Source organism: Salvelinus alpinus, chromosome 39, assembly GCF_045679555.1.
Source record: "Salvelinus alpinus chromosome 39, SLU_Salpinus.1, whole genome shotgun sequence".
NCBI lineage: Eukaryota > Metazoa > Chordata > Actinopteri > Salmoniformes > Salmonidae > Salvelinus > Salvelinus alpinus.
The window spans coordinates 3216531-3229064 of record NC_092124.1 but is presented as its reverse complement, the minus strand read 5'-3'; the positions used below and the strand labels follow the sequence as shown (position 1 = coordinate 3229064).

The 12534-nt window shown below is 44.6% G+C and overlaps 1 pseudogene; it reads left to right on the top strand.

The window, feature by feature from the left end:
- The first annotated feature begins 1690 nt into the window (after nt 1-1690).
- On the top strand, nt 1691-3437 carry LOC139566840 (5-hydroxytryptamine receptor 4 pseudogene; annotated as a pseudogene).
- Nucleotides 3438-12534: the final 9097 nt, after the last annotated feature.

Genomic DNA, 12534 nt, shown 5'->3' with positions numbered 1-12534 from the left:
TATGCTTCCTCTGTTTTAGTCTCCGAAAACAATGAGCACCTCCAGCTGCTGCTCTCATACCACAGTAACTCCATGAGTTGCGTACCAAACGCCCATCTGAGTAATATTATGTTCACTGTGCATGATAATGTCTAACGCATCAGACATTATCACTGCAACAGCAAAGCAGTGCTAACCCTGCTTTCAATCAGCCCTTCTCAGGAATATAGTGTACATATTAGGACAGCTTTGTGGACAGGTATCTATCCGAATATGGACACCATACTTGACCACTAACAACCTACTCTACCAACCTGCCAGATAGGAAATCCCCAGAACACCCTGCAAATATCACTTACGTTTAGGAGAGAAAGGAGTAGACTGCTTTGTGCCACGGTTACATAGGTCCCCAAAGGGTTCAGTTGAAAGGTGTACAATGGTATGCCTGTCTATCTGTCACTGTGTTTCCTGGATAGTTCCACTCCAACAGGACTGATGACAGCTGTATCCACAGTGGAATATTCTTGAAGGTTCCACTGGGGAAAAGGGAGCCCAGGGAAGGTCAAACAAAGTGTCAAACAAAGTCACCAAAGTGCTTTCTTTTGCATTGTGCTTGACCATTTTCCAAAATGGCCGCCTCTGAGTCCCACACAGGCATCATCCCAGCAAACATGACCCCATTGGCCCCATGTGTGTCTTCTTTGGGCAAGGTGAGCACGGGCTAGCACACACCAAGCCCACACCAAGCTCACACCAGCCCAGCACGAGCTAGCCTAAGGCAATCCCACACCAGCCCAACACGGGCCAGTCCACACCAGCCCAACACGGGCCAGCCTAAACCAAGCCCAGCTAGAGGCGGGGGCACATTAGAATATTTGGGGGCGTGGTTTGCACTGAGTTCTTGTTGTGCAACCGTTACTGAGAGTGTCGTTAAAGTTTAAGTGTTGTGTTGTGTGATGAACATTTTAAATTGTTTAAATCTTGTACACTGCCAACGATGAAGTCGTCTTATTAAAAAAAAAATTCAATTAGTGCATATGATATACGAGAAGCTTAAAGGTAGACTCAGCTAAATTACTTTTCCACGAGCAGCATCGCAGATAATGAGGTGAGCGAGATGCAAGAATTTGCTCTCACAGTCACACACAGTGTCTGCACATGTGCCTGGGTTCGCTTCATGCTGTTCACACCGTGGTAGCCAGGGCACCAAAACAGAAGATAAGTTGTGCCTCGTGCTTCAACGCTCTTAGTTGTTGCGGAAAATGACCCACTGAAATGATGCATTTAATTATATTGTAATAAATAAATAAATAAATACATTCCTATTAAATAGCAAAGGCGCATTGACCCAATGTTGGCAGCATACATGGGGGATATCATGCCAATGTGGGCATGTTTACTGGGAGGTGTCTCACTGTTTGATTGTTTCTGATAAGTTTTGCCAGCATCGTTCATTTGTAATTTCCTTTGCGCTGGTGAGGCTTGTAGATAAACTCGAGAGAGCATCTGGTTTTCCTCAGTTAGCCCACCAGGGAGATCGCAGTCTAGATAGGAACCCGAAACCGGCACCAGAACTATTAGCTTCTTCCGCCAAGGTTCCTGGCTGTGTGATCTCATCAAACACTGATTTAGCTACGTGTCAGGCTAAAACACACAGTTCGAGGTTTAACTAACAATGAAGTGCCTCGGAGAGGGATGGATTAAGCAGAACCAGCACAATTCTGGGTGGTTTGTTTGTATTGGTAAGATTGTTTGAGTGTACAGATTTCTCACAGGGGGTATATTTTCTGTTTTGGAAATGTCTCACCCTACTGCTAAATCATGCCAAAACGTTTATTAACATCATGGATGTTGTGTGTATTTTGACAGAACAAGACCAAGCCATGGATAATACCAGTTTGGGATGGCCAGAGGATCTGGATGGTGATGCCAACCTTTCTTCTCTCTAAGGGTCCCTGGAGAACTTCTGCGCTACGTCGTCAAGGCACCAGGCATCCCGGGTGATCCTGTATGCCTTCTTTACAGCGGGCATCGTGTGCACGGTGGTGGGCAACTTCCTGGTGGTCCTGGCCATCGCGTACTACAAGCAGCTGCAGTCGCCCACCAACTCGTTCGTCATGTCCTTGGCGGTGGCCGACTGCCTGGTGGGGTTGGTGGTCATGCCCTACAGCATGGTGCGCACCGTAGAGGGCTGCTGGCTCTTCGGCGCACTCTTCTGCCGGGTCCACTCCAGCCTGGACGTCATGCTGTGCACCGCATCCATCTTCCACCTCAGCTGCATCGCCTTCGACCGCTACTACGCCGTGTGTAACCCCTTGGTCTACCACCTGAAAATGTCCCAGGGCCGGGTAGCCTTCCTGATCGTGGTCTGTTGGGCCGTCCCGTTGCTCATCTCCTTTGGCCCCATCATGCTGGGCCTCCACAAGGCCGGGGTGGACATGGTGCCCATGCCGCCCGAGGACGCCTGCGTCTTCCTGGTCAACCGCGTCTACGCCGTCATGGCCTCCCTGGTGGCCTTCTACCTGCCCATGGGCGTCATGCTAGCGGCCTACTGGAAGATCTACAAGGCGGCCAAGCGGCAGGCCATGCAGATCAGCGCCATGGAGAGCCAGTTTTCGGCCGGGGTGGGCAAGGACTCCAGCAAGAAGCAAAGGCACCGCAACGCCATGAGGAGGGAGAGGAAGGCGGCTAAGACCCTGGGGATCATCATGGGGGTCTTTCTCCTCTTCTGGCTTCCCTTCTTCACCGTCAACATCGTGGATCCCTTCATCGACTACAGCACAGCGGTGGAGGTGTGGGAGTTTTTCCTGTGGCTGGGGTACGTTAACTCGTCGCTTAACCCATTCTTGTATGGGTTCTTCAATAGATCCTTCCGTAGAGCGTTTATGATGATTATGGGATGTCGGATATGTCTGTCGAGCTCCTCACCGGGTCTGGACTTATCAAAAGAGAGCAACGAACGCAAGGTCAACCAATAGGAGACAAGAATTGCAACACTCCACACATGGATGTGACATCGACCTATCACATGCCAAGAAAGAGGGCAATGGGACACACAGACAACCAATAGGAGACTTTTAAAATTACCGGCTAATTGTGTACAGGTAGAGAACACTTGAAGGGATTAAGTTGTTATTGTTATATTAAAGAGGATTAAGCCACTGACTGATGAAAGCATTGACGTTTAAAACAATCTGTGCATTTCTGAGACGTACAAAACTGAAATAAACACAAGATTGAACTGCAAAACCCTCAAATGACAGGGTGCAAATAAACATTGTATTTTGGTAGTCGTTAAAAATTTTAAAAAAGAGAGAAAGAAAATACATGTAAAAAATAAAGAAGTGAATACTCTTCAGCAAATGTTGTTCTAGTGTGTAAATAAATATAATGTCTGGTTCTTCTTTTGCATTTCAAAAATCTCAGCGATCCAAAATAAATATTCATGTCTGCTTGTCTGAATTGGTCGCTCGATTAAGTGTTTGGGTTTTCTATGATGATTGATGTATGGGGTATAAGAATGTACACAACCAAGGTTATTACACTTTTGTGTTTTTATATTTGTTTTTTATTTCTATTAGTTCTTCGATTTTGTTTTGAATTCAGTTTAGTTTCAGTTAGCTGAGGTGATTTGTTCAAGTGTGACGGCTCTATCTAGAAACAATTGACCCTTGATTGCGATACGGTTTTGGAAACCTTCAACACCAACTTGATTATCATCCAAAATAACTTTACAAATTAAAAAGATACGCTTACAGTTTTACCACAGATTTCCACCGTTTTTTTTTGTTGAGCTTTGAGTCGACATTTTTTGGGGGTTCCCTCCCAAGTTTCCATTAGCTCAGGAAGTGCAAATCAAAAAACATCAATGGAAATCCATGTTAAAATGACACACAGTAAGTGTACCTTTTGTATTTGTACATTTTTTGGGGGGGGTGATATGAAAGTAGAGTTTCTGAGGTTTCCCTATTAAACGCAGTGATTATTAACTTGTAGGCACAGCGTCTGTACAATTGTACAGGTTGGCCCCGCTGTGGTAAATTGTTCAAATGAGAGCCCTATGGCTGTCTGTCCTTGGGTTCTTGAGAGCTAAGGTTTAGGTTAAGTTTAAATTATAAAGTCAATCTTATTGTAACCTCGTCCTCAGGCAAGTGCATATAAGCCTGGTACATCAACGATTCAAAGTTAGCCTTAGTGGGGCTGACCAGAGGATTCTATGGGATTGACCTTGAGTAAAGTATTTGTCGTCATCAAATCACACAACTAAGTGGTGTGGCTCTGTGCTTGTAGTCTCCTAGTGTAACAGGGAAGGTTAGGGGGAAAGTAGTTGGTAGATTAAGCCAATGCACTGGGAGTTTCTCCCGGTGTTTCTATATTGGCTAACAAAGGCAAAATTTGCGCATTTGGGATTAATCTTAATGGGACTTGGATTTGAAAGGAATAGCGCTGAGGCTGGTGCAAAACAAATAGATGGTGGAAGGAAACTCTCTCTCACCCATTTTTACACCAATCCAATGCTTTTATGTAAGAAGAATTAAGTTAGTCTCCTAGACGTAAAAAAAAAAAAAACATTTTAGCAAGTGATAGTGATGCACAAGCTAGGCCTTTTTTGAGACATCGCCATCTCCTGGCCGCATTAACCCGCCAGATTCAGTTGCTTGAAAACACCCCAAAAGCTCGAAACCCCCTTTCGGTTTTTGGCCAAAGTAAGCTAAACATAATTCATGGTGATTTTTATTTTATTTTGTTTTGGAGTCAAAGATAATGGGTTTGTTAATTATTTATTGTTTTCGTTTCATTTTTAGTTTACAATAATAACCTTGTACACAACTCTGATGAAAGAAGGCTTTTAATCATCTTACATAGTCACCTTATAATGAGGATACTGTCCACACTCTGTTTGCATAGAGTGCTTCTGACTACCGACTATCGTGTTGATTAGAGAAGAGAGGAGCACACAGAAGTAATTGGGCTCAACTTGTTTATAATAAGAGGATGGTCTCTGTATGACTTTGCCATGAATGTGCGATGTGTCCCCTGCCAAGTGTGGACCCATTACAAACTAGTTTCAAACTGATTGCTGTAATAAAGCAGTATGCACACACACACACGCGAGCACGCACGCATGCAAACATGCACACACACATTCACACACACACGGTATAAACACTTGGGTTTAGATTGCCTCTCAGGACATATTTGTAAGAGGAAATAGCCGGGGCGAAAATAGAAGCTGAAATATGGTTATGTTTTGATTAAATGGTGCTTATGAAATGATCACTGCCTGTGACTGGACAGACAGGGTCAAGCACTGGCACCAGCCAGTCCGGCCATGCCAAGTAAGAATAATAAGGGAGAGAATGGACTTTGGGTTCGTGCCAAGGAGAGAGAGGAAGAGAAGGATAGTGGGGGAAGAGATGAGAGAAAGAGAAAGAGAGGAGAGGGGTAAAGGAGAGATTAAGTAAGAGAAGGAGTGGGTGTCAGTGAATAACAATGTGAAGAAGGAAAAGAGGGAATAGCACGAGATGAGAAAGATAATTCCACCGGTGTACTTCTATGTACTTTGTGCAAAAAAGCTAACACATCTCCCAAATGTTCTCTCCACTCTCTATTTTAACAAAGTGAGTCTCCACTTTCTTTAGGAGACCAAATGAACCACAACCAAATCAGAACCTGGACAACATTGAAAACCAGGCCAAGACAAAAAATATCCTTCAAGCAGGTTACCGAATGATATGATTTTGTGAACATTTACTTGAATTTCACGAGATATATAAACTCAGCAAAAAAAGAAACGTCCCCTTTTCAGCACTCTGTCTTTCAAAGATAATTCGTAAAAATCCAAATAACTTCACAGATCTTCATTGTAAAGGGTTTAAACACTGTTTCCCATGCTTGTTCAATGAACCATAAACAATTAATGAACATGCACCTGTGGAACGGTCATTAAGACACTAACAGCTTACAGACTGTAGGCAATTAAGGTCACAGTTATGAAAACTTTGGACACTAAAGAGGCCTTTCTACTGACTCTGAAAAACACCAAAAGAAAGATTGCAATGTCCGTACTGTGAGACGCCTAAGACAGCGCTACATGGGAGACAGGACGGATAGCTGATCGTCCTCACATTGGCAGACCACGTGTAACAACACCTGCACAGGATCGGTACATCCGAACATCACACCTGCGGGACAGGTACAGGATGGCAACAACAACTGCCTGAGTTACACCAGGAATGCACAATCCCTGTCCGCAATAGGCTGAGAGAGGCTGGACCAGACATCACCGGCAACAACGTTGCCTATGGGCACAAACCCACCGTCGCTGGACCAGACAGGACTGGCAAAAATGTCTCTTCACTGACGAGTCGCGGTTTCGTCTCAACAGGGGTGATGGTTGGATTCGTGTTTATCGGCGAAGGAATGAGCGTTACACCGAGGCCTGTACTCTGGAGTGGGATCGATTTGGAGGTGGAGGGTCCGTCATGGTCTGAGGCGGTGTGTCACAGCATCATCGGACTGAGCTTGTTGTCATTGCAGGCAATCTCAGTGCTGTGCGTTACAGGGAAGACATCCTCCTCCCTCATGTAGTACCCTTCCTGCAGGCTCATTCTGATATGACCCTCCAGCATGACAATGCCACCAGTCATACTGCTCGTTCTGTGCGTGATTTCCTGCAAGACAGGAATGTCAGTGTTCTGCCATGGCCAGCGAAGAGCCCGGATCTCAATCCCATTGAGCACGTCTGGGACCAGTTGGATCGGAGGGTGAGGGCTCGGGCCATTCCACCCAGAAATGTCCGGGAACTTGCAGGTGCCTTGGTGGAAGAGTGGGGTAACATCTCACAGCAAGAACTGGCATATCTGGTGCCGTCCATGAGGAGGAGATGCACTGCAGTACTTAATGCAGCTGGTGGACACACCAGATACTGACTGTTACTTTGATTTTGACCCCCCGTTTGTTCAGGGACACATTATTCAATTTATGTTAGTCACATGTCTGTGGAACTTGTTCAGTTCATGTCTCAGTTGTTGAAACTTGTTTTGTTCATACAAATATTTACACATGTTAAGTTTGCTATTTATGGCAGAACCAGGGGGACTGGAGAGACAGATAGGGTAACAGAGTGTGACTTGAAGCATAGCTTTGTCATGCTGAGTGCTTTGTGTTTACGCCCAGAGAGATTCACCGCTCACACACACCTCAGGTGGATTAGTCATCTGGAGGTGCAACAGGAAGAACACATGCACGCAAACAGGAACACACACACACACACACACACACACACACACACACACACACACACACACATGCACACACATATTTTTCAGATTTGTTTCTCAATCCTTCATCTGAGGCAAAGAGTCTTGAGAGCTGGTTTGTGTGAGGGAGACGAGATAAGGAGAAGAAGAGGAATACACATTTCCCATGTTTACCTATACAGAATCCGATGTGTAACTCCATACGGTTTACCTTCTCACTCGAAAATGATCAAACAGTTCATTATTCGAATATTTGTTCTTATAACTTGCCCTAAAAGGACCCTACCCTGTTTCATCACAACGGGAAGCCGTTGAGAGGCGTTAAAACACGTGTCCTCCTGGACTTCCCAATCTGCCCTTGCTTGGATGATTATTGTGATAACAACAGTCCACCCTGCATGGGATTGGTGATTTGGAAGAGAAAAAGGAAAAATAAACCTCTCCCTGCAAAAGGTTATATAGGCTGTTTGATGAGTACGGCAGATGTGTTCTCACAGCTCATAGAGCATCACTTGTTTTGGCTGTTTTAGTCTGCAAGAAACATCAAAACAAGCTCTGATGGGTGACGAACTTTATCGGCTGGGTAATAGTTCATGTTATAACACTGTAGGTTACCATCCTACACCGCAGTTGTGTTGCACCAGTTCAGTTTGTCAGTAAAGTCCTGTGTAAAGTCTTACTAAATCCTGAGGCATTACTAGGGAGTTTATAACGAGGGGGGTTTCGAAATTTGATTGCACCATGGACATGTACAGTGCTTTAGGAAAGTATTCAGACCCCTTGACTTTCCACATTTCTGTGTTGTTACAGGCTTATACTAAAATGGATCAAGATGTTTTTTTGCCCTCATCTATCTAAAGACAGTAACCCATAACGACAAAGCAAAAACAGGTTTTTAGAAATGTTCGCTAATTCATAAAAAATAAAAACTGAAATATGACATTTACATAAGTATTCAGACCCTTTACTCAGCACTTTGTTGAAGCACCTTTGGCAGCGATTACTGTCTTGAGTCTTCTTGGGATGACGCTTCAATCTTGACACACCTGTATTTGGGGAGTTTCTTCCATTCTTCTCTGCAGATCCTCTCAAGCTCTGTCAGGTTGGATGGGGAGAGTTGCTGCACAGCCATTTTCAGGTCTCTCCAGAGATGTTCGATTGGGTTCAAGTCCAGGCTTTGGCTGGGCCACCCAAGGACATTCAGAGACTTGTCCCGAAGCCACTCCTGCATTGTCTTGGCTGTTTGCTTAGGGTCGTTGTCCTGTTGGAAGGTGAACCTTCACCCAAGTCTGCGGTCCTGAGTGCTCTGGAGCAGGTTTTCATCAAGGATTTTCTCTGTACTTTCCTCCGTTCATCTTTCCCTCGGTACTGACTAGTCTCCCAGTCCCTGCCGCTGAAAAACATCCCCACAGCATGATGCTGCCACCACCATGCTTCACCGTAGGGATGGTGTCAGGTTTCCTCCAGACGTGACGCTTACAGACGTGACGTGCCTTTTACTGAGGAGTGACTTCCGTCTGGCCTGATTGGTGGAGTGCTGCTGAGATGGTTGTCCTTCTAGAAGGTTCTCCCATCTCCACAGAGGAACACTGGAGCTCTGTCAGAGTGACCATCAGGTTCTTTGTCACCTCCCTGACCAAGGCCCTTCTCCCCCGATTGCTCAGTTTGGCCGGGCGGCCAGCTCTAGCAAGATACATGGTGGTTCTTAACTTCTTCTATATAAGAATGATGGTGGCCACTGTGTTCTTGGGGACCTTAAATGCTGCAGAAATTTTTGGTACCCTTCCCCAGACTTCCTTTTGATATATTTTTGGAATATCTGTTGTTCCATGTAGAGAATATTTTATTCAATGTGTTTGTATGGGCTAATAGCAGTAAGGCCAAAAATATTTTTTAATCAAATAATTTGTTGAATTTTTTTTTTATACTTCAAAGGGTCTTACATTTCAAAATCAAATAGCAAAATAATCCTTGGTATGACCTTCTTAAAACAATCTAAGCCTGAATGGCTTAGACAGGGCTTAAAGACTCTGATGGATTAGACTTGGGGCAAAGTTACCATTTTATCACACATGCAGTGTTTTAGGCGAGATAACCAAGATTTCGTTGGGCATCCATGTTGTTTATTCTACTACAGTGTGTGTCACATACAGCGTTCCTCACTGAGTTCCCTGAATTCCTATCGGACCTTGTAGTCATAGCAGATAATATTCAAATTTTTGGTGACTTTAATATTCACATGGAAAAGTCCACAGACCCACTCCAAAAGGCCATCATCGACTCATCGTCTCTGGACCTACTCACTGCCACAGTCATACTCTGGACCTAGTTTTGTCCCATGGAATAAATGTTGTGGATCTTAATGTTTTTCCTCATAATCCTGGACTATCGGACCACCATTTTATTACATTTGCAATCGCAACAAATAATCTGCTCAGACCCCAACCAATGAGCATCAAAAGTCATGCTATAAATTCTCAGACAACCCAAAGATTCCTTGATGCCCTTCCAGACTCCCTCTGACTACCCAAGGACGTCAGAGGACAAAAATCAGTTAACCACCTAACTGAGGAACTCAATTTAACCTTGCGTCATACCCTAGATGTAGTTGCACCCCTAAAAACTAAAAACATTTGTCATAAGAAACTAGCTCCCTGGTATACAGAAAATACCCGAGCTCTGAAGCAAGCTTCCAGAAAATTGGAACGAAAATGGCGCCACACCAAACTGGAAGTCTTCCGACTAGCTTGGAAAGACAGTACCGTGCAGTATCGAAGAGCCCTCACTGCTGCTCGATCATCCTATTTTTCCAACTTAATTGAGGAAAATAAGAACAATCCTAAATTTATTTTTGATACTGTCGCAAAGCTAACTAAAAAGCAGCATTCCCCAAGAGAGGAAGGCTTTCACTTCAGCAGTAATAAATTCATGAACTTCTTCGAGGAAAAGATCATGATCATTAGAAAACAAATTACGGACTCCTCTTTAAATCTGCGTATTTGTAAGGCCTGGGTGTCGGAGTGGAAGTCAAGCGCAGGCAACAGCAGGTGCAATAACCAAATGTTCTTTAATGAACATGTAGAAAACTAGGCCACCCAACTAACACACTGGGTGACCACTTAAACAACCCCAGACACGGGGAATACGAAAACAGTACAGCAAACACGATGCACGAAACAAACACCACCACTTACAAACAAACAATCCCGCACAAAGAAACGTGTATGCCGGCTGATTAAATAAGCCCAACTAATTAACCCTCATACAAAACAGGTGCGCCCAATAAACACATAGGGAGGGGGAGAAAAGGATCAGTGGCAGCTAATAGGCCGGTGACGACGACCGCCGAACGCCACCCGAACGGGAAGGAGAGCCTGCCTCGGTCGAAGTCGTGACAGTATTCCTCCAAAGCTCAGTTGTCCTGAGTCTGCACAACTCTGCCAGGACCTAGGATCAAGGGAGACACTCAAGTGTTTTAGTATTACATCTCTTGACACAATGATGAAAATAACCATGGCCTCTAAACCTTCAAGCTGCATACTGGACCCTATTCCAACTTAACCACTGAAAGAGCTGCTTCCTGTGCTTGGCCCTCCTATGTTGAACATAATAAACGGCTCTCGATCCACCGGATGTGTACCAAACTCACTAAAAGTGGCAATAATAAAGCCTCTCTTGAAAAAGCCAAACCTTGACCCAGAAAATATAAAAAACTATCGGCCTATATCGAATCTTACATTCCTCTCTAAAATTTTTTAAAAAGCTGTTGCGCAGCAACTCACTGCCTTCCTGAAGACAAACAATGTATACGAAATGCTTCAGTCTGGTTTTAGACCCCATCATAGCACTGAGACTTGTGAAGGTGGTAAATTACCTTTTAATGGCGTCAGACCGAGGCTCTGCATCTGTCCTCGTGCTCCTAGACCTTAGTGCTGCTTTTGATACCATCGATCCCCACATTCTTTTGGAGAGATTGGAAACCCAAATTGGTCTACACGGACAAGTTCTGGCCTGGTTTAGATCTTATCTGTCGGAAAGAGATCAATTTGTCCTCTGACAAATCAACTGTAAATTTCGGTGTTCCTCAAGGTTCCATTTTAGGACCACTATTGTTTTCACTATATATTTTACCTCTTGGGGATGTCATTCGAAAACATAATGTTAACTTTCACTGCTATGCCGATGACACACAGCTGTACATTTCAATGAAACATGGTGAAGCCCCAAAATTGCCCTCGCTAGAAGCATGTGTTTCAGACATAAGGAAGTGGATGGCGGCAAATGTTCTACTTTTAAATTCGGACAAAACAGAGATGCTAGTTCTAGGTCCCAAGAAACAAAGAGATCTTCTGTTGAATCTGACAATTAATCTTGATGTTTGTACAGTCATCTCAAATAAAACTGTGAAGGACCTCGGTGTTACTCTGGACCCTGATCTCTCTTTTGACTGTTTCAAGGACAGCTTTTTTCCATCTACGTAACAATGCAAAAATCAGAAACTTTCTGTCCAAAAATGATGCAGAAAAATGAATCCATGCTTTTGTTACTTCTAGGTTAGACTACTGCAATGCTCTACTTTCTGGCTACCCGGATAAAGCACTAAATAAACTTCAGTTAGTGCTAAACACGGCTGCTAGAATCCTGACTATACCCCAATTTTTTGTTATCATATTACTCCAGTGCTAGCCTCCCTACACTGGCTTCCTGTTAAGGCAAGGGCTGATTTCATTGTTTTACTGCTAACCTACAAAGCATTACATAGGCTTGCTCCTACCTATAATTCCGATTTGGTCCTGCCGTACATACCTACACGTACGCTACGGTCACAAGACGCAGACCTCCTAATTGTCCCTAGAATTTCTAAGCAAACAGCTGGAGGCAGGGCTTTCTCCTATAGAGCTCCATTTTTATGGAATGGTCTGTCTACCCATGTGAGAGACGCAGACTCGGTCTCAACCTTTAAGTCTTTACTGAAGACTCATCTCTTCAGTGGGTCATATGATTGAGTGTAGTCTGGCCCAGGAGTGTGATGGTGAACGGAAAGGCTATGGAGCAACGAACCGCCCTTGCTGTCTCTGCCTGGCCGGTTTCCCTCTCTCCACTGGGATTCTCTGCCTCTAACCCTATTACAGGGGCTGAGTCACTGGCTTACTGGTGCTCTTCCATGCCGTCCCTAGGAGGGGTGCGTCACTTGAGTGGGTTGAGTCGCTGACGTGGTCTTCCTGTCTGGGTTGGCACCCCCCTTGGGTTGTGCCGTGGCGGAGATCTTTGTGGGCTATACTCGGCCTTGTCA